The sequence below is a fragment of the Carica papaya genome, chromosome 5 (genome assembly GCF_054855325.1).
Source record: "Carica papaya isolate Zhongbai chromosome 5, ASM5485532v1, whole genome shotgun sequence".
NCBI classification, from domain to species: domain Eukaryota; kingdom Viridiplantae; phylum Streptophyta; class Magnoliopsida; order Brassicales; family Caricaceae; genus Carica; species Carica papaya.
The window spans coordinates 29281633-29298814 of record NC_142313.1 but is presented as its reverse complement, the minus strand read 5'-3'; the positions used below and the strand labels follow the sequence as shown (position 1 = coordinate 29298814).

At 46.4% G+C, this 17182-nt stretch overlaps 4 non-coding genes and 26 pseudogenes across 4 annotated transcripts; 10 read left to right on the top strand and 20 right to left on the bottom strand.

The window, feature by feature from the left end:
- The first annotated feature begins 445 nt into the window (after window positions 1–445).
- On the top strand, window positions 446–564 carry LOC148260584 (5S ribosomal RNA; annotated as a pseudogene).
- Window positions 565–1125: 561 nt separating this feature from the next.
- LOC148260583 (5S ribosomal RNA) lies at window positions 1126–1244 on the top strand (annotated as a pseudogene).
- Window positions 1245–2126: 882 nt separating this feature from the next.
- Window positions 2127–2245, top strand: LOC148260582 (5S ribosomal RNA; annotated as a pseudogene).
- Window positions 2246–2809: 564 nt separating this feature from the next.
- On the top strand, window positions 2810–2929 carry LOC148260581 (5S ribosomal RNA; annotated as a pseudogene).
- A 202-nt stretch (window positions 2930–3131) lies between these two features.
- Window positions 3132–3250, top strand: LOC148260580 (5S ribosomal RNA; annotated as a pseudogene).
- A 209-nt stretch (window positions 3251–3459) lies between these two features.
- LOC148260579 (5S ribosomal RNA) lies at window positions 3460–3577 on the top strand (annotated as a pseudogene).
- A 563-nt stretch (window positions 3578–4140) lies between these two features.
- LOC148260578 (5S ribosomal RNA) lies at window positions 4141–4259 on the top strand (annotated as a pseudogene).
- A 562-nt stretch (window positions 4260–4821) lies between these two features.
- Window positions 4822–4940, top strand: LOC148260577 (5S ribosomal RNA; annotated as a pseudogene).
- Window positions 4941–5499: 559 nt separating this feature from the next.
- On the top strand, window positions 5500–5618 carry LOC148260576 (5S ribosomal RNA; annotated as a pseudogene).
- Window positions 5619–7159: 1541 nt separating this feature from the next.
- Window positions 7160–7278, top strand: LOC148260575 (5S ribosomal RNA). The gene has a single exon (XR_015821062.1). It is a non-coding gene; the product is annotated as a 5S ribosomal RNA (ribosomal RNA).
- Window positions 7279–8337: 1059 nt separating this feature from the next.
- On the bottom strand, window positions 8338–8456 carry LOC148260574 (5S ribosomal RNA; annotated as a pseudogene).
- A 205-nt stretch (window positions 8457–8661) lies between these two features.
- On the bottom strand, window positions 8662–8780 carry LOC148260573 (5S ribosomal RNA; annotated as a pseudogene).
- A 205-nt stretch (window positions 8781–8985) lies between these two features.
- Window positions 8986–9104, bottom strand: LOC148260572 (5S ribosomal RNA; annotated as a pseudogene).
- A 205-nt stretch (window positions 9105–9309) lies between these two features.
- On the bottom strand, window positions 9310–9428 carry LOC148260571 (5S ribosomal RNA). Its single transcript, XR_015819970.1, has one exon. It is a non-coding gene; the product is annotated as a 5S ribosomal RNA (ribosomal RNA).
- A 204-nt stretch (window positions 9429–9632) lies between these two features.
- On the bottom strand, window positions 9633–9751 carry LOC148260570 (5S ribosomal RNA; annotated as a pseudogene).
- Window positions 9752–9956: 205 nt separating this feature from the next.
- Window positions 9957–10075, bottom strand: LOC148260569 (5S ribosomal RNA; annotated as a pseudogene).
- A 205-nt stretch (window positions 10076–10280) lies between these two features.
- On the bottom strand, window positions 10281–10399 carry LOC148260568 (5S ribosomal RNA). The gene has a single exon (XR_015820905.1). It is a non-coding gene; the product is annotated as a 5S ribosomal RNA (ribosomal RNA).
- Window positions 10400–10962: 563 nt separating this feature from the next.
- On the bottom strand, window positions 10963–11082 carry LOC148260567 (5S ribosomal RNA; annotated as a pseudogene).
- A 207-nt stretch (window positions 11083–11289) lies between these two features.
- On the bottom strand, window positions 11290–11408 carry LOC148260566 (5S ribosomal RNA; annotated as a pseudogene).
- Window positions 11409–12287: 879 nt separating this feature from the next.
- Window positions 12288–12406, bottom strand: LOC148260565 (5S ribosomal RNA; annotated as a pseudogene).
- Window positions 12407–12641: 235 nt separating this feature from the next.
- On the bottom strand, window positions 12642–12760 carry LOC148260564 (5S ribosomal RNA; annotated as a pseudogene).
- Window positions 12761–13320: 560 nt separating this feature from the next.
- On the bottom strand, window positions 13321–13439 carry LOC148260563 (5S ribosomal RNA). The gene has a single exon (XR_015821140.1). It is a non-coding gene; the product is annotated as a 5S ribosomal RNA (ribosomal RNA).
- Window positions 13440–13644: 205 nt separating this feature from the next.
- LOC148260562 (5S ribosomal RNA) lies at window positions 13645–13763 on the bottom strand (annotated as a pseudogene).
- Window positions 13764–14326: 563 nt separating this feature from the next.
- Window positions 14327–14445, bottom strand: LOC148260561 (5S ribosomal RNA; annotated as a pseudogene).
- Window positions 14446–14654: 209 nt separating this feature from the next.
- Window positions 14655–14773, bottom strand: LOC148260560 (5S ribosomal RNA; annotated as a pseudogene).
- Window positions 14774–14977: 204 nt separating this feature from the next.
- Window positions 14978–15096, bottom strand: LOC148260559 (5S ribosomal RNA; annotated as a pseudogene).
- A 562-nt stretch (window positions 15097–15658) lies between these two features.
- On the bottom strand, window positions 15659–15777 carry LOC148260558 (5S ribosomal RNA; annotated as a pseudogene).
- A 205-nt stretch (window positions 15778–15982) lies between these two features.
- Window positions 15983–16101, bottom strand: LOC148260557 (5S ribosomal RNA; annotated as a pseudogene).
- Window positions 16102–16306: 205 nt separating this feature from the next.
- LOC148260556 (5S ribosomal RNA) lies at window positions 16307–16425 on the bottom strand (annotated as a pseudogene).
- Window positions 16426–16627: 202 nt separating this feature from the next.
- On the bottom strand, window positions 16628–16745 carry LOC148260555 (5S ribosomal RNA; annotated as a pseudogene).
- Between the last annotated feature and the right edge of the window lie 437 nt (window positions 16746–17182).

Here is a 17182-nt window from a genome sequence, read left to right as displayed (position 1 = left end):
CGAGAGGTGTAGTGCGCACGCACAAGGAAATAAATGACGGGAGGGGGAAGAAAGGAGAAGGAGTGTATGTATTTGCAGCGTGAAATGAAACAGGTGCGATCATACCAGCACTAATGCAACAGATTCTATCAGAACTCCGTAGGTAAGGGTGCTTGGGCGAGAGTAGTACTAGCATGGGTTACCTCTTGCGAAGTCCTTATATTTCACCCATTTTCTTGTGAAGTTCTCGTGTTGCACCCATTTTTTTGCAGATGATTCTTTCGACGTTACGCGCGACTTGAATTATGGTCCTCAGGTTTATTCGCAAATGTGAGTCACGGCGCTGTAGCATTTTACTTGATATTAGAACGAGAACGGGAGGTGCAGTGCGCACGCACAAGGAAACAAATGACGGGAGGGGGAAGAAAGGGGAATGAGTTTATGTATTAGCGGCGCAAAATTAAAGAGGTGCTTTCATACAAGCACTAATGCACCAGATCCCATCAGAACTCCGCAGTGAAGTGTGCTTGGGCGAGATTAGTACTCGGATGTGTGACCACCTGGGAAGTCCTCGTGTCGCACCAATTTTTTTTCCAAACGGGTCGTTCGAGGTTATGCGCGTCTGAAACTAGGGTCCGCTGGTTTATACGCAAATGTGAGTCAAGAAGCAGGGGCATTTTAATCGATATTAGAACGAGAATGAGAGGTGCAGTGTGAACGCACAAGGAAACAAAAGACGGGAGGGGGGATGGAGGGAGAAAAAGTGTATGTATTTGCAGCGCAAAATGAAACATGAGCAATCATACCAGCACCATTGCAATAGATTCTATCAGAACTCCGCAAGTTGAGGGTGCTTGGGCGAGAGTAGTACTAGCATGGGTTACCTCCTGCGAAGTCCTTATATTTCACCCATTTTCTTAGGAAGTCCTCGTGTTGTACCCATTTTTTTGGAGATGATTCTTTCGACGTTACGCGCGACTTGAATTATGGTCCTCAGGTTTATTCACAAATGTGAGTCACGGCACCGTAGCATTTTACTTGATATTAGAACGAGAACGGGAGCTATAGTGCGCACGCACAATGAAAAAATGACGGGAGGGGGATGAAAGGGGAATGAGTTTATGTATTTGCAGCGCGAAATTAAACAGGTGCAATCATTCCAGCACTAATACACCGGATCCCATCAGAACTCCGCAGTTAAGTGTGCTTGGGCGAGAGTAGTACTCGGATGGGTGACCTCTTTGGAAGTCCTCGTGTCGCACTAATTTTTTTTCAGACGGGTCGTTCGACGTTACGCGCTACTGGAACTAGGGTCCGCTGGTTTATACGCAAATGTGAGTCAAGAAGGAGGGGCATTTTACTCGATATTAGAACGAGAATGAGAGGTGAAGTGTGAACGCACAAGGAAACAATTGACGGGTGGGGGAAGAAAGGAGAAGGAGTGTATGTATTTGCAGCGCGAAATTAAACAGGTGCGATCATACCAGCACTAAAGCCCCGGATCCCATCAGAACTCTGCAGTTAAGTGCGCTTGGGCGATAGTAGTACTCAGATGGGTTACCTCCTGCGTACTCCTTATATTTCACCCATTTTCTCGAGAGGTCCTCGTGTTGCACCCATCTTTTTGCAGATGATTCTTTCGATGTTACGCGCGACATGATTTATGGTCTGCAGGTTTATTCGCAAATGTGAGTCACGGCGCCGTGGCATTTTATTTGATATTAGAACGAGTACGGGAGGTGCAGTGCGCACGCACAAGGAAACAAATGACGGGAGGAGGAAGAAAAGAGAAGGAGTGTATGTATTTGAAGCGCAAAATTAAACAAGTGGCATCATACCAGCACTAATGCACTGGATTCCATCAGAACTCTGCAGTTAAGTGTGCTTGGTCGAGAGTAGTACTCGGATGGATGACCTCTTGGGAAGTCCTCGTATCACAACAATTTTTTTTCAGATGGGTCGTTCGACGTTACGCGCGACTGGAACTATGGTCCGCTGGTTTATACGCAAATGTGAGTCAAGAATCAGGGGCATTTTAATCGATATTAGAACGAGAAGGAGAGGTGCAGTGTGAACGCACAAGGAAACAAATGATGGGAGGGGGGGAGGGAAGAAGGAGTGTATGTATATTTAGCACGAAAATAAACAGGTGCGGTCACACCAGCACAAATACACCGGATCCCATCAGAACTCCGCAGTTAAGTGTGCTTTGGCGAAAGTAGTACAATGATGGGTTACCTCCTGGGAAGTTCTCGTGTTGCACCCATTTTCTTTTTTTCAGATGTGCCATTCGACGTTACGCGCGACTTTAATTATGGTCCGTAGATTTATTTGCAAATGTGAGTGACGGCGCCGTGGCTTTTTACTTGATATTTGAACGAGAACGAGAGGTTCGGTTCGCACGCACAAGGAAACAAATGACGGGAGGGGGGATGGGAGGAGAAAGAGTGTATGTATTTGCAGTGCAGAATGAAACATGAGGGATCATACCAGCACTAATACAACGGATTCTATCAGAACTCCGCAGTTAAGGGTGCTTGGGCGAGAAAAGTACTCGGATGGGTGACCTCCTTCGAGGTCCTTATATTTCACCCATTTTCTTGGGAGGTCCTCGTGTTGCACCCATCTTTTTGCAGATGATTCTTTCGACGTTACGCATGACTTGATTTATGGTCCGCAGATTTATTCGCAAATGTGAGTCACGGCACTGTGACCTTTTACTTGATATTAGAACGAGTACGGGAGGTGCAGTGCGCACGCACAAGGAAACAAATGACGGGATGAGGAAGAAACGAGAATGAGTGTATGTATTTGAAGCCCAAAATTAAACAAGTGGCATCATACCAGCACTACTGTACTGGATCCCATCAGAACTCTGCAGTTAAGTGTGCTTGGACGAGAGTAGTACTCAGATGGGTTACCTCTTGGGAAGTCCTCGTAACGCAACAATTTTTTTTCAGATGGGTCGTTTGACGTTAGGCGCGACTGGAACTATTGTCCGCTGTTTATACGCAAATGTGAGTCAAGAATCAGGAGCATTTTAAACGATATTAGAACGAGAAGGATAGGTGCAGTGTGAACGCACAAGGAAACAAATGATGGGAGGGGGGGAGGGAAGAAGGAGTGTATGTATTTTCAGCACGAAATTAAACAGGTGCGGTCACACCAGCACAAATGCACCGGATCCCATCAGAACTCCGCAGTTAAGTGTGCTTTGACGAAAGAAGTACAATGATGGGTTACCTCCTGGGAAGTTCTCGTGTTGCACACATTTTCTTTTTTTCAGATGTGCCGTTCGACGTTACGCGCGACTTTAATTATGGTCCGCAGATTTATTCGCAAATGTGAGTCACTGCGCCGTGGTATTTTACTTGATATTTGAACGAGAACGAGAGGTGCAGTGCGCACGCACATGGAAACAAATGACGGAAGGGGGAAGAAAGGAGAAGGAGTTTATGTATTTGCAGCGCGAAATTAAACAGGTGCGATCATACCAGCACTAATGCACCGGATTCCATTAGAACTCCGCAGTTAAGTGTGCTTGGGCGAGAGTAGTACTCGGATGGGTGACCTCCTGGAAGTCCTTGTGTCGCCCTAATTTTTTTTTTCAGACGGGTCGTTCGACGTTACGCGCGACTGGAACTAGGGTCCCCTGGTTTATACGCAAATGTGAGTCAAGAAGCAGGGGCATTTTAATCGATATTAGAACGAGAAGGAGAGATGCAGAGTGCACGCACAAGGAAACAAATGACGGGAGGGGGGATGGAGGGAGAAAAAGTGTATGTATTTGCAGCGCAGAATGAAACATGAGCAATCATACCAGCACCAATGCAACGGATTCTATCAGAACTCTGCAAGTTAAGGGTGCTTGGGCGAGTGTAGCACTAGGATGGGTGACCTCCTGCGAAGTCCTTATATTTCACCCATTTTCTTAGGAGGTTCTTGTGTTGCACCCATTTTTTTGCAGATGATTCTTTCGACGATACGCGCGACTTGAATTATGGTCCTCAGGATTATTCGCAAATGTGAGTCACGGCACCGTAGCATTTTACTTGATATTAGAACGAGCACGGGAGGTGCAGTGCGCACGCACAATTAAACAAATGACGGGAGGGGGAAGAAAGGAGAAAGAGTTTATGTATTTGCAGCGCAGAATTAAAAGGGTGCGATCATACCAGCACTAATGCACCGGATCCCATCAGAACTTCGCAGTTAAGTGCGCTTGGGCGAGAGTAGTACTCGGATGGGTGACATCCTGGGAAGTCCTCGTGTCGCACTAATTTTTTTTTCAGACGGGTCGTTCGACGTTACGCACGACTGGAACTAGGGTCCACTGGTTTATACGCAAATATGAGTCAAGAAGCAGGGGCATTTTAATCGATATTAGAACGAGAAGGAGAGATGCAGAGTGCACGGAAAAGGATACAAATGACGGGAGGGGGGATGGAGGGAAAAAAAGTGTATGTATTTGCAGCGCAGAATGAAACATAAGCAATCATACCAGCACCAATGCAACGGATTCTATCAGAACTCCGCAAGTTAAGGGTTCTTGGGCGAGAGTAGCTCTAGGATGGGTGACCTCCTGCGAAGTCCTTATATTTCACCCATTTTCTTAGGAAGTCCTCGTGTTGCACCCATTTTTTTGCAGATGATTCTTTCGACAATACGCGCGACTTGAATTATTGTCCTCAGGTTTATTCGCAAATGTGAGTCACGGCACCGTAGCATTTTACTTGATATTATAACGAGCACGGGAGGTGCAGTGCGCACGCACAAGGAAACAAATGACGGGAGGGGGAAGAAAGGAGAAGGAGTTTATGTTTTTGCAGCGAAAAATTAAAAGGGTGCGATCATACCAGCACTAATGCATCGGATCCCATAAGAACTTCGCAGTTAAGTGCGCTTGGGCGAGAGTAGTACTCGGATGGGTGACCTCCTGGGAAGTCCTCGTGTCGCACCAATTTTTTTTCAGACGGGTCGTTCGACGTTACGCGCAACTGGAACTGGGGTCCGATGGATTATACACAAATGTGAGTCAAGAAGCAGGGGCATTTTAATCGATATTAGAGCGAGAAGGAGAGGTGCAGTGTGAACGCACAAGGAAACAATTGATGGGAGGGGGAGGGAAGGAGAAGGAGTGTATGTATTTTCAGCACGAAATGAAACAAGTGCGATCATACCAGCACAAATACAGCGGATTCTATCAGAACTCCGTAGGTAAGGGTGCTTCGACGAGAGTAGTACTAGCATGGGTTACCTCCTGTGAAGTCCTTATATTTCACTCATTTTCTTGTGAAGTCCTCGTGTTGCACCAATTTTTTTGCAGATGATTCTTTCGACATTACGCGCGACTTGAATTATGGTCCTAAGGTTTATTCGCAAATATGAGTCACGGCACCGTAGTATTTTACTTGATATTAGGACGAGCACGGGAGGCGCAGTGCGCACGCACAAGGAAACAAATGATGGGAGGGGGAAGAAAGGAGAAGGAGTTTATCTATTTGCAGCGCGAAATTAAACGGGTGCGATCATACCAGCACTATTGCCCTGGATCCCATCAGAACTCCGCAGTTAAGTGTGTTTGGGCGAGAGTAGTACTCGGATGGGTGACCTCCTGGGAAGTCCTCGTGTTGCACCAATTTTTTTTCAGACGGGTCGTTCGACATTACGCGCGACTGGAACTATAGTCTGCTGGTTTATACGCAAATGAGGGTCAAGAATCAGGGGTATTTTAATCGATATTAGAACGAGAAGGAGAGGTGCAATGTGAACGCACAAGGAAACAAATGATGGGAGGGGGGGAGGGAAGAAGGAGTGTATGTATTTTCAGCATGAAATTAAACAGGTGCGGTCATACCAACACTAATGCATCAGATTCTATCAGAACTCCGTAGGTAAGGGTGCTTGGGCGAGAGTAGTACTAGCATGGGTTACCTCCTGCGAAGTCCTTATATTTCACCCATTTTCTTGTGAAGTCCTCGTGTTGCACCCATTTTTTTGCAGATGATTCTTTCGATGTTACGCGCGACTTGAATTATGGTCCTCAGGTTTATTCGCAAATGAGAGTCACGATGCTGTAGCATTTTCTTGATATTTGAATGAAAACGAGAGGTGCAGTGCGCACGCACAAGGAAACAAATGACGGGAGGGGGAAGAAAGGGGAATGAGTTTATGTATTTGCAGCGCAAAATTAAACAGGTGTGATCATACCAGCACTAATGCACCGGATCCCATCAGAACTCCGCAGTGAAGTGTGCTTGGGCGAGATTAGTATTCGGATGGGTTGTTCGACATTACACGCGAATAGAATTATAAACCGCTGGTTTATTTGCAAAGATGAGTCACGGTGCCGGGGCATATTACTTGATATTAGAACGAGAAAGAGAGATGCAGAGTGCACGCACAAGGAAACAAATGACGGGAGTGGGGATGGGAGGAGAAAGAGTGTATGTATTTGCAGTGCAGAATTAAACAGGTGCGATCATACCAGCACTAATGCAGCGGATTCTATCAGAACTCTGTAGGTAAGGGTGCTTGGGCGAAAGTAGTACTAGCATGGGTTACCTCCTGCGAAGTCCTTATATTTCACCCATTTTCTTGTAAAGTCCTCGTGTTGCACCCATTTTTTTGCAAATGATTCTTTCGACGTTACGCGCGACTTGAATTATGGTCCTCAGGTTTATTCGCAAATGTGAGTAACAGCGCCGTGGCTTTTTACTTGATATTTGAACGAGAACGAAAGGTGCAGTGCGCACGCACAAGGAAACAAATGACGGGAGGGGGAAGAAAGGAGAAGGAGTGTATGTATTTGCAGCGTGAAATGAAACAGGTGAGATCATACCAGTACTAATGCAACGGATTCTATCAGAACTCCGTAGGTAAGGGTGCTTGGGCGAGAGTAGTACTAGCATGGCTTACCTCCTGCGAAGTCCTTATATTTCACCCATTTTCTTGTGAAGTCCTCGTGTTGCACCCATTTTTTTGCAGATTATTCTTTCGACGTTACGCGCGACTTGAATTATGGTTCTCAGGTTTATTCGCAAATGTGAGTCACGGTGCTGTAGCATTTTCTTGATATTAGAACGAGAACGAGAGGTGCAGTGCGCACGCACAAGGAAACAAATGACGGGAGGGGGAGGAAAGGAGAAGGAGTTTATGTATTTGCAGCACGGAATTAAACGGGTGCGATCATACCAGCACTAATACACCGGATCCCATCAGAACTCCGCAGTTAAGTGTGTTTGGGCGAGAGTAGTACTCGGATGGGTGACCTCCTGGGAAGTCCTCGTGTTGCACCAATTTTTTTTCAGACGGGTCGTTCGACATTACGCGCGACTGGAACTATAGTCTGCTGGTTTATACGCAAATGAGGGTCAAGAATCAGGGGTATTTTAATCGATATTAGAACGAGAAGGAGAGGTGCAATGTGAACGCACAAGGAAACAAATGATGGGAGGGGGGGAGGGAAGAAGGAGTGTATGTATTTTCAGCATGAAATTAAACAGGTGCGGTCATACCAACACTAATGCATCAGATTCTATCAGAACTCCGTAGGTAAGGGTGCTTGGGCGAGAGTAGTACTAGCATGGGTTACCTCCTGCGAAGTCCTTATATTTCACCCATTTTCTTGTGAAGTCCTCGTGTTGCACCCATTTTTTTGCAGATGATTCTTTCGATGTTACGCGCGAGTTGAATTATGGTCCTCAAGTTTATTCACAAATGTGAGTCACGGCGCCGTGGCATTTTACTTGAGTTCTGATGGGATCCGGTGCATGAGTGCTGGTATGATCGCACCTGTTTAATTCCGCGCTGTAAATACATAAACTCCTTCTCCTTTCTTCCCCCTCCCGTCATTTGTTTCCTTGTGCGTGCGCACTGCACCTCCCGTGCTCGTTCTAATATAAAGTAAAATGCTATGGTGCCGTGACTCACATTTGCGAAGAAACCTGAGGACCATAATTCAAGTCGCGCGTATCGTCGAAAGAATCATCTGCAAAAAAATGAGTGTAACATGAGGACTTCCTAAGAAAATGGGTGAAATATAAGGACTTCGCAGGAGGTCACCCATCCCAGTGCTACTCTCGCCCAAGCACCCTTAACTTCCGGAGTTCTGATAGAATCCGTTGCATTGGTGCTGGTATGATTGCACATATTTCTAACTGCGCTGCAAATACATACACTTTTTCTCCCTCCATCCCCCCTCCCGTCATTTGTTTCCTTGTGCGTGCACTCTGCATCTCTCCTTCTCGTTCTAATATCGATTAAAATGCCCCTGCTTCTTGACTCACATTTGCGTATAAACCAGTGGACCCTAGTTCCAGTCGCGCGTAACGTCGAACGACCCGTCTGAAAAAAAAATTAGTGCAACACGAGGACTTCCCAAGAGGTCACCCATCCGAGTACTACTCTCGCACAAGCACACTTAACTGCGGAGTTCTGATGGGATTCGGTGCATTAGTGCTGGTATGATCGCACCTGTTTAATTTCGCGCTGCAAATACATAAACTCCTTCTCCTTTCTTCCCCCTCCCGTCATTTGTTTCCTTGTGCGTGCGCACTGCACCTCACGTTCTCGTTCAAATATCAAGTAAAATGCTACACCGCTGTGACTCACATATGCGAATAAACCTGAGGACCATAATTCAAGTCGCATGTAACGTTAAAAGAATCATCTACAAAAAAATGGGTGCAACACGAGGACTTCCCATGTGGTCACCCATCCGAGTACTACTCTCGCCCAAGCAAACTTAACTGCGGAGTTATGATGGGATCTGTTGCATTAGTGTTGGTATGATCGAACCTGATTAATTTCGCGCTGCAAATACATAAACTCCTTCTCCTTTCTTCTCCCTCCCGTCATTTGTTTCATTGTGTGTGCACTCTGCATCTCTCTTTCTCGTTCTAATATCAAGTAATATGCCCCTGCACCGTGACTCACCTTTGCAAATGAACCAGCGGTTTATAATTCTATTCGCACCTAACGTCGAACAACCCATCCGAAAAAAAATAGGTGCAACACGAGGGCTTCCCAAGTGGTCACCCATCTGAGTACTACTCTCGCCCAAGCACACCTAACTGCGGAGTTCTGATGGGATCCGAGGCTTTAGTGCTGGTAAGATCGCACCTGTTTAATTTCGCGCTGCAAATACATACACTCCTTCTCCTTTCTTCCCCCTCCTGTCATTTGTTTCCTTGTGCGTTCACACTTCACCTCTCATTCTCGTTCTAATATCGATTAAAATGCCCCTGCTTCTTGACTCATATTTGCGTATAAACCAGCGGACCCTAGTTCCAGTCGCGCGTAACGTCGAACGACCCGTCTGAAAATAAATTGGTGCGACACGAGGACTTCCCAGGAGGTCACCCATCCGAGTACTACTCTCACCCAAGCACACTTCACTGCGGAGTTCTGATGGGATCCGGTGCATTAGTGCTGGTATGATCGCACCTGTTTAATTTTACGCTGCAAATACATAAACTCATTCCCCTTTCTTCTCCCTCCTGTCATTTGTTTCCTTGTGCGTGCGCACTGCACCTCCCGTTCTCGTTCTAATATCAAGTAAAATGCTACACCGCTGTGACTCACATTTGCGAATAAACCTGAGGACCATAATTCAAGTCGCACGTAACGTTAAAAGAATCATCTGCAAAAAATGGGTGCAACACGAGGACTTCCCAAGTGGTCACCCATCCGAGTACTACCCTCGCCCAAGCAAACTTAACTGCGGAGTTATGATGGGATCTGTTGCATTTGTGTTGGTATGATCGAACCTGATTAATTTCGCGCTGCAAATACATAAACTCCTTCTCCTTTCTTCCCCCTCCCGTCATTTGTTTCCTTGTGTGTGCACTCCGCATCTCTCTTTCTCGTTCTAATATCAAGTAATATGCCCCTGCACCGTGACTCACCTTTGCAAATGAACCAGCGGTTTATAATTCTATTCGCACCTAACGTCGAACAACCCATCCGAAAAAAAATAGGTGCAACACGAGGGCTTCCCAAGTGGTCACCCATCTGAGTACTACTCTCGCCAAAGCACACCTAACTGCGGAGTTCTGATGGGATCCGAGGCTTTAGTGCTGGTAAGATGGCACCTGTTTAATTTCGCGCTGCAAATACATACACTCCTTCTCATTTCTTCCCCCTCCTATCATTTGTTTCCTTGTGCGTTCACACTTCACCTCTCATTCTCGTTCTAATATCGATTAAAATGCCCCTGCTTCTTGACTCATATTTGCGTATAAACCAGCGGATCCTAGTTCCAGTCGCGCGTAACGTCGAACGACCCGTCTGAAAATAAATTGGTGCGACACGAGGACTTCCCAGGAGGTCACCCATCCGAGTACTACTCTCGCCCAAGCACACTTAACTACGGAGTTCTGATGGGATCCGGTGCATTAATGCTGGTATGATCGCACCCGTTTAATTTTGCGCTGCAAATACATAAACTCCTTCTCCTTTCTTTCCCCTCCCGTCATTTGTTTCCTTGTGCCTACGCACTGCACCTCCCGTGCTCGTTCTAATATCAAGTAAAATGCTACGGTGCCGTGACTCACATTTGCGAATAAACCTGAGGACCATAATTCAAGTCGCGCGTATCGTCGAAAGAATCATCTGTAAAAAAATGGGTGCAACACGAGGACTTCCTAAGAAAATTGGTGAAATATAAGGACTTCGCAGGAGGTCATCCATCCTAGTGCTACTCTCGCCCAAGCACCCTTAACTTGCGGAGTTCTGACAGATTCCGTTGCATTGGTGCTGGTATGATTGCTCATGTTTCATTCTACGCTGCAAATACATACACTTTTTCTCCCTCCATCCCCCTTCCCGTCATTTGTTTCCTTGTGCGTGCACTCTGCATCTCTCCTTCTCGTTCTAATATCGATTTAAATGCCCCTGCTTCTTGACTCACATTTGCGTATAAACCAGTGGACTCTAGTTCCAGTCGCGCGTAACGTCGAACGACCTGTCTGAAAAAAAAAAAATTAGTGCAACAAGAGGACTTCCCAGGAGGTCACCCATCCGAGTACTACTCTCTCCCAAGCATACTTAACTGCGGAATTCTGATGGGATCCGGTGCATTAGTGCTGTATGATCCCTAATGTTTCATTCTGCACTGCAAATACATACACTCTTTCTCCTTCCATCCCCTCTCCCGTCATTTGTTTCTTTGTGCGTGCACTCTGCATCTCTCTTTCTCGTTCTAATATCAAGTAATATGCCCCGGCACCGTGACTCACCTTTGTAAATGAACCAGTGGTTTATAATTCCACTCGCGCGTAACGTCGAACAACCCATCCGAAAAAAAAATAGGTGCAACACGAGGGCTTCCCAGGTGGACACCCATCCGAGTACTACTCTCGCCCAAACACACTTAACTGCGAAGTTCTGATGGGATCCGGATCTTTAGTGCTGGTATGATCGCACCTGTTTAATTTTGCGCTGCAAATACATACACTCCTTCTCCTTTCTTCCCCCTCCCGTCATTTGTTTCCTTGTGCGTTCACACTTCACCTCTCATTCTCGTTCTAATATCGATTAAAATGCCCCTGCTTCTTGACTCACATTTGCGTATAAACCAGTGGACCCTAGTTCCAGACGCGCGTAACGTCGAATGACCCGTCTGAAAAAAAAATTGGTGCGACACGAGTACTAACCTCGCCCATCCGAGTACTAATCTCGCCCAAGAACACTTAACTGCGGAATTCTGATAGGATCCTGTGCATTAGTGGTGGTATGATCGCACCTATTTAATTTCGCGCTGCAAATTAATAAACACATTCCCCCTTTTTTCCTCCTCCCGTCATTTGTTTCCTTGTGCGTGCGCACTGCATCTCCCGTTCTCGTTCTAATATCAAGTAAAATGCTACGGTGCCGTGACTCACATTTGCGAATAAACCTGAGGATCATAATTCAAGTCGCGCGTAACGTCGAAAGAATCTTCTGCAAAAAAATGGGTGCAACACGAGGACTTCACAAGAAAATGGGCGAAATATAAGGACTTCGCAGGAGGTAACCCATGCTAGTACTACTCTCGCCCAAGCACCCTTACCTACGGAGTTCTGATAGAATCCGTTGCATTAGTGCTGGTATGATCGCACCTGTTTCATTTCGTGCTGAAAATACATACACTCCTTCTCCTTCCCTCCCCCTCCCATCAATTGTTTCCTTGTGCGTTCACACTGCACCTCTCCTTCTCGTTCTAATATCGATTAAAATGTCCCTGCTTCTTGACTCACATTTGCGTATAAACCAGTGGACCCTTGTTCCAATCGCGCGTAACGTCGAATGACCTGTCTGAAAAAAAATTGGTGTGACACGAGGACTTCCCAGGAGGTCACCAATCCGAGTACTACTCTCGCCCAAGCACACTTAACTTCGGAGATCGGATGGGATCCGACGCATTAGTGCTGGTATGATCGCACCCCTTTAATTCTGCGCTGCAAATACATAAACTCCTTCTCTATTCTTCCCCCTCCCGTCATTTGTTTCCTTGTGCGTGCGCACTGCACCTCCCGTGCTCGTTCTAATATCAAGTAAAATGCTACGGTGCCGTGACTCACATTTGCGAATAAACCTGAGGACCATAATTCAAGTCGCGCGTATCGTCGAAAAAATCATCTGCAAAAAAATGGGTGCAACACGAGGACTTCCTAAGAAAATGGGTGAAATATAAGGACTTCGCAGGAGGTCACCCATCCTAGTACTACTCTTGCCTAAGCACACTTAACTGCAGAGTTCTGATGGGATCTAGTGTATTAGTGCTGGTATGATGCCACTTGTTTAATTTTGCGCTTCAAATACATACACTCCTTCTCTTTTTTTCCTCCTCCCGTAATTTGTTTCCTTGTGCGTGCGCACTGCACCTCCCGTACTCGTTCTAATATAGAGTAAAATGTCACGGCGCCGTGACTCACATTTGCGAATAAACCTGCGGACCATAAATCAAGTCGCGCGTAACATCGAAAGAATCATCTGCAAAAAGATGGGTGCAACCTGAGGACCTCCCAAGAAAATGGGTGAAATATAAGGACTTCGCAGGAGGTCACCCATCCGAGTACTTTTCTCGCCCAAGCACCCTTAACTGCGGAGTTCTGATAGAATCCGTTGCATTAGTGCTGGTATGATCCCTCATGTTTCATTCTGCACTGCAAATACATACACTCTTTCTCCTCCCATCCCCCCTCCCGTCATTTATTTTCTTGTGCGTGCACTCTGCATCTCTCTTTCTCGTTCTAATATCAAGTAATATTCCCCGGCACCATGACTCAACTTTGCAAATGAACCAGCGGTTTATAATTCCATTCGCGCGTAACCTCAAACAACCCATCCGAAAAAAAATAGGTGCAACACGAGGGCTTCCCAAGTGGTCACCCATCCGAGTACTACCCTCGCCCAAGCACACTTAACTGCGGAGTTCTGATGGGATCCGGAGCTTTAGTGCTGGTATGATTGCACCTGTTTAATTTCGTGCTGCAAATACATACACTCATTCTCCTTTCTTCCCCCTTCCGTCATTTGTTTCCTTGTGCGTTCACACTTCACCTCTCATTCTCGTTCTAATATCGATTAAAATGCCCCTGCTTCTTGACTCACATTTGCGTATAAACCAGCGGACCCTAATTCCAGTCGCGCGTAACGTCGAACGACCCGTCTGAAAAAAAATTGGTGCGACACGAGGACTTCCTAGGAGGTCACCCATCCGAGTACTGCTCTCGCCCAAGCACACTTAACTGCGGAGTTCTGAAGGGATCCGGCGCATTAGTGCTGGTATGATCGCACCCCTTTAATTTCGCGCTGCAAATACATAAACTCCTTCTCCTTTCTTCCCCCTCCCGTCATTTGTTTCCTTGTGCGTGCGCACTACACCTCCCATGCTCGTTCTAATATCAAGTAAAATGCTACGGTGCCGTGACTCACATTTGCGAATAAACCTGAGGACCATAATTCAAGTCGCGCGTATCGTCGAAAGAATCATCTGCAAAAAAATGGGTGCAACACGAGGACTTCCTAAGAAAATGGGTGAAAGATATGGACTTCGCAGGAGGTCACCCATCCTAGTGCTACTCTCGCCCAAGCACCCTTAACTTGCGGTGTTATGATAGAATCCGTTGCATTCGTGCTGGTATGATTGCTCATGTTTCATTCTACGCTGCAAATATATACACTTTTTCTCCCTCCATCCCCCCTCCCGTCATTTGTTTCCTTGTGCGTGCACTCTGCATCTCTTTTTCTCGTTCTAATATCGATTAAAATGCCCCTGCTTCTTGACTCACATTTGCGTATAAACCAGTGGACCCTAGTTCCAGTCGCGCGTAACGTGGAACGACTCGTCTGAAAAAAAAAATTAGTGCGACACGAGGACTTCCTAGGAGGTCTCCCATTCGAGTACTACTCTCGCCCAAGCACACATAACTGCAGAGTTCAGATGGGATCCGGTGCATTAGTGCTGGTATGACCGCACCCATTTAATTCCACGCTGCAAATACATAAACTCCTTCTCCTTTCTTCCCCCTCCCGTCATTTGTTTCCTTGTGCGTGCGCTCTGCACCTCTCGTTCTCGTTCAAATATCAAGTAAAATGCCACGGCGCTGTGACTCACATTTGCGATTAAATCTGCGGACCATAATTAAAGTCGCGCGTAACGTCGAACGGCACATCTGAAAAAAAGAAAATGGGTGCAACACGAGAACTTCCCAGGAGGTAACCCATCATTGTACTACTTTCGCCAAAGCACACTTAACTGCGGAGTTCTGATGGGATCCGGTGCATTTGTGCTGGTGTGACCGCACCTGTTTAATTTCGTGCTGAAAATACATACACTCCTTCTTCTCTACCCCCCTCCCATCATTTGTTTCCTTGTGCGTTCACACTGCACCTCTTCTTCTCAATCTAATATCGATTAAAATGCCCCTGATTCTTGACTCACATTTGCGTATAAACCAGCGGACCATAGTTCCATTCGCACGTAACGTCGAACGACCCGTCTGAAAAAAAATTGATGCGACACAAGGACTTCCCAAGAGGTCACTAATCCGAGTACTACTCTCGCCCAAGCACACTTAACTGCGGAGTTCTGATGGGATCCGGCGCATTAGTGCTGGTATGATCGCACCCCTTTAATTCCGCGCTGCAAATACATAAACTCCTTCTCGTTTCTTTCCCCTCCCGTCATTTGTTTCCTTGTGCGTGCGCATTGCACCTCCCGTGCTCGTTCAAATATCAAGTAAAATGCTAAGGTGTCGTGACTCACATTTGCGAATAAACCTGAGGACCATAATTCAAGTCGCGCGTATCGTCGAAAGAATCATCTGCAAAAAAATGGGTGCAACACGAGGACTTCCTAAGAAAATGGGTGAAATTTAAGGACTTCGCAGGAGGTCACCCATCCTAGTGCTACTCTCGCCCAAGCACCCTTAACTTGCGGAGTTCTGATAGAACCCGTTGCATTCGTGCTGGTATGATTACTCATGTTTCATTGTGCGCTGCAAATACATACACTTTTTCTCCCTCCATCCCCCCTCCCGTCATTTGTTTCCTTGTGCGTGCACTCTGCATCTCTCCTTCTAGTTCTAATATCGATTAAAATGCCCCTTCTTCTTGACTCACATTTGCGTATAAACCAGTGGACCCTAGTTCTAGTCGCGCATAACGTCGAACGACCCGTCTGAAAAAAAAATTAATGCGACACGAGGACTTCCAAGGAGGTCACCCATCCAAGTACTACTCTCGCCCAAGTACACTTAACTGCGGAGTTCTGATGGGATCCGGTGCATTAGTGCTGGTATGATCGCACCTGTTTAATTTCGCGCTGCAAATACATAAACTCCTTCTCCTTTCTTCCCCCTCCCGTCATTTGTTTCCTTGTGCGTGCACTCTGCATCTCTCTTTATCGTTCTAATATCCAGTAATATGCCCCGGCACCGTGACTCACCTTTGCAAATGAACCAACGGTTTATAATTCCATTCGCGCGTAACGTCGAACAACCCATCCGAAAAAAAATAGGTCCAACACGAGGGCTTCCCAAGTGGTCACCCATCCGAGTACTACTCTCGCCCAAGCACACTTAACTGCGGAGTTCTGATGGTATCCGGGGCTTTAGTGCTGCTATGATCGCACCTATTTAATTTCGCGCTGCAAATACATAAACTCCTTCTCCTTTCTTCCCCCTCCCGTCATTTGTTTCCTTGTGCGTGCACTCTGCATCTCTCTTTATCATTCTAATATCCAGTAATATGCCCCGGCACCGTGACTCACCTTTGCAAATGAACCAGCGGTTTATAATTCCATTCGCGCGTAACGTCGAACAACCCATCCGAAAAAAAATAGGTCCAACACGAGGGCTTCCCAAGTGGTCACCCATCCGAGTACTACTCTCGCCCAAGCACACTTAACTGCGGAGTTCTGATGGTATCCGGGGCTTTAGTGCTGCTATGATCGCACCTCTTTAATTTCGCGCTGCAAATACATACACTCCTCCTTTCTTCCCCCTCCCGTAATTTGTTTCCTTGTGCGTTCACACTGCACCTCTCATTCTCGTTCCAATATCGATTAAAATGCCCCTGATTCTTGACTCACATTTGCGTATAAACCAGCTGACCATAGTTCCAGTTGCGCGTAACGTCGAACGACCCATCTGAAAAAAAATTGTTGCGATACGAGGACTTCCCAAGAGGTCACCCATCCGAGTACTACTCTCGCCCAAGCACACTTAACTGCAGAGTTCTGATGGGATCCAGTGCATTAGTGCTGGTATGATGCCACTTGTTTAATTTTGCGCTTCAAATACATACACTCCTTCTCTTTTTTTCCTCCTCCCGTCATTTGTTTCCTTTTGCATGCGCACTGCACCTCCCGTACTCGTTCTAATATCAAGTAAAATGCCACGGCGCTGTGACTTACATTTACGAATAAACCTGCGGACCAAAAATCAAGTCGCGCGTAGCGTCGAAAGAATCATCTGCAAAAAGATGGGTGCAACACGAGGACCTCCCAAGAAAATGGGTGAAATATAAGGACTTCGCAGGATGTCACCTATCCGAGTACTTTTCTCGCCCAAGCACACTTAACTGCGGAGTTCTGATAGAATCCGTTGCATTAGTGCTGGTATGATCCCTCATGTTTCTTTCTGCACTGTAAATACATACACTCTTTCTCCTCCCATCCCCCCTCCCGTCATTTGTTTCCTTGTGCGTGCACTCT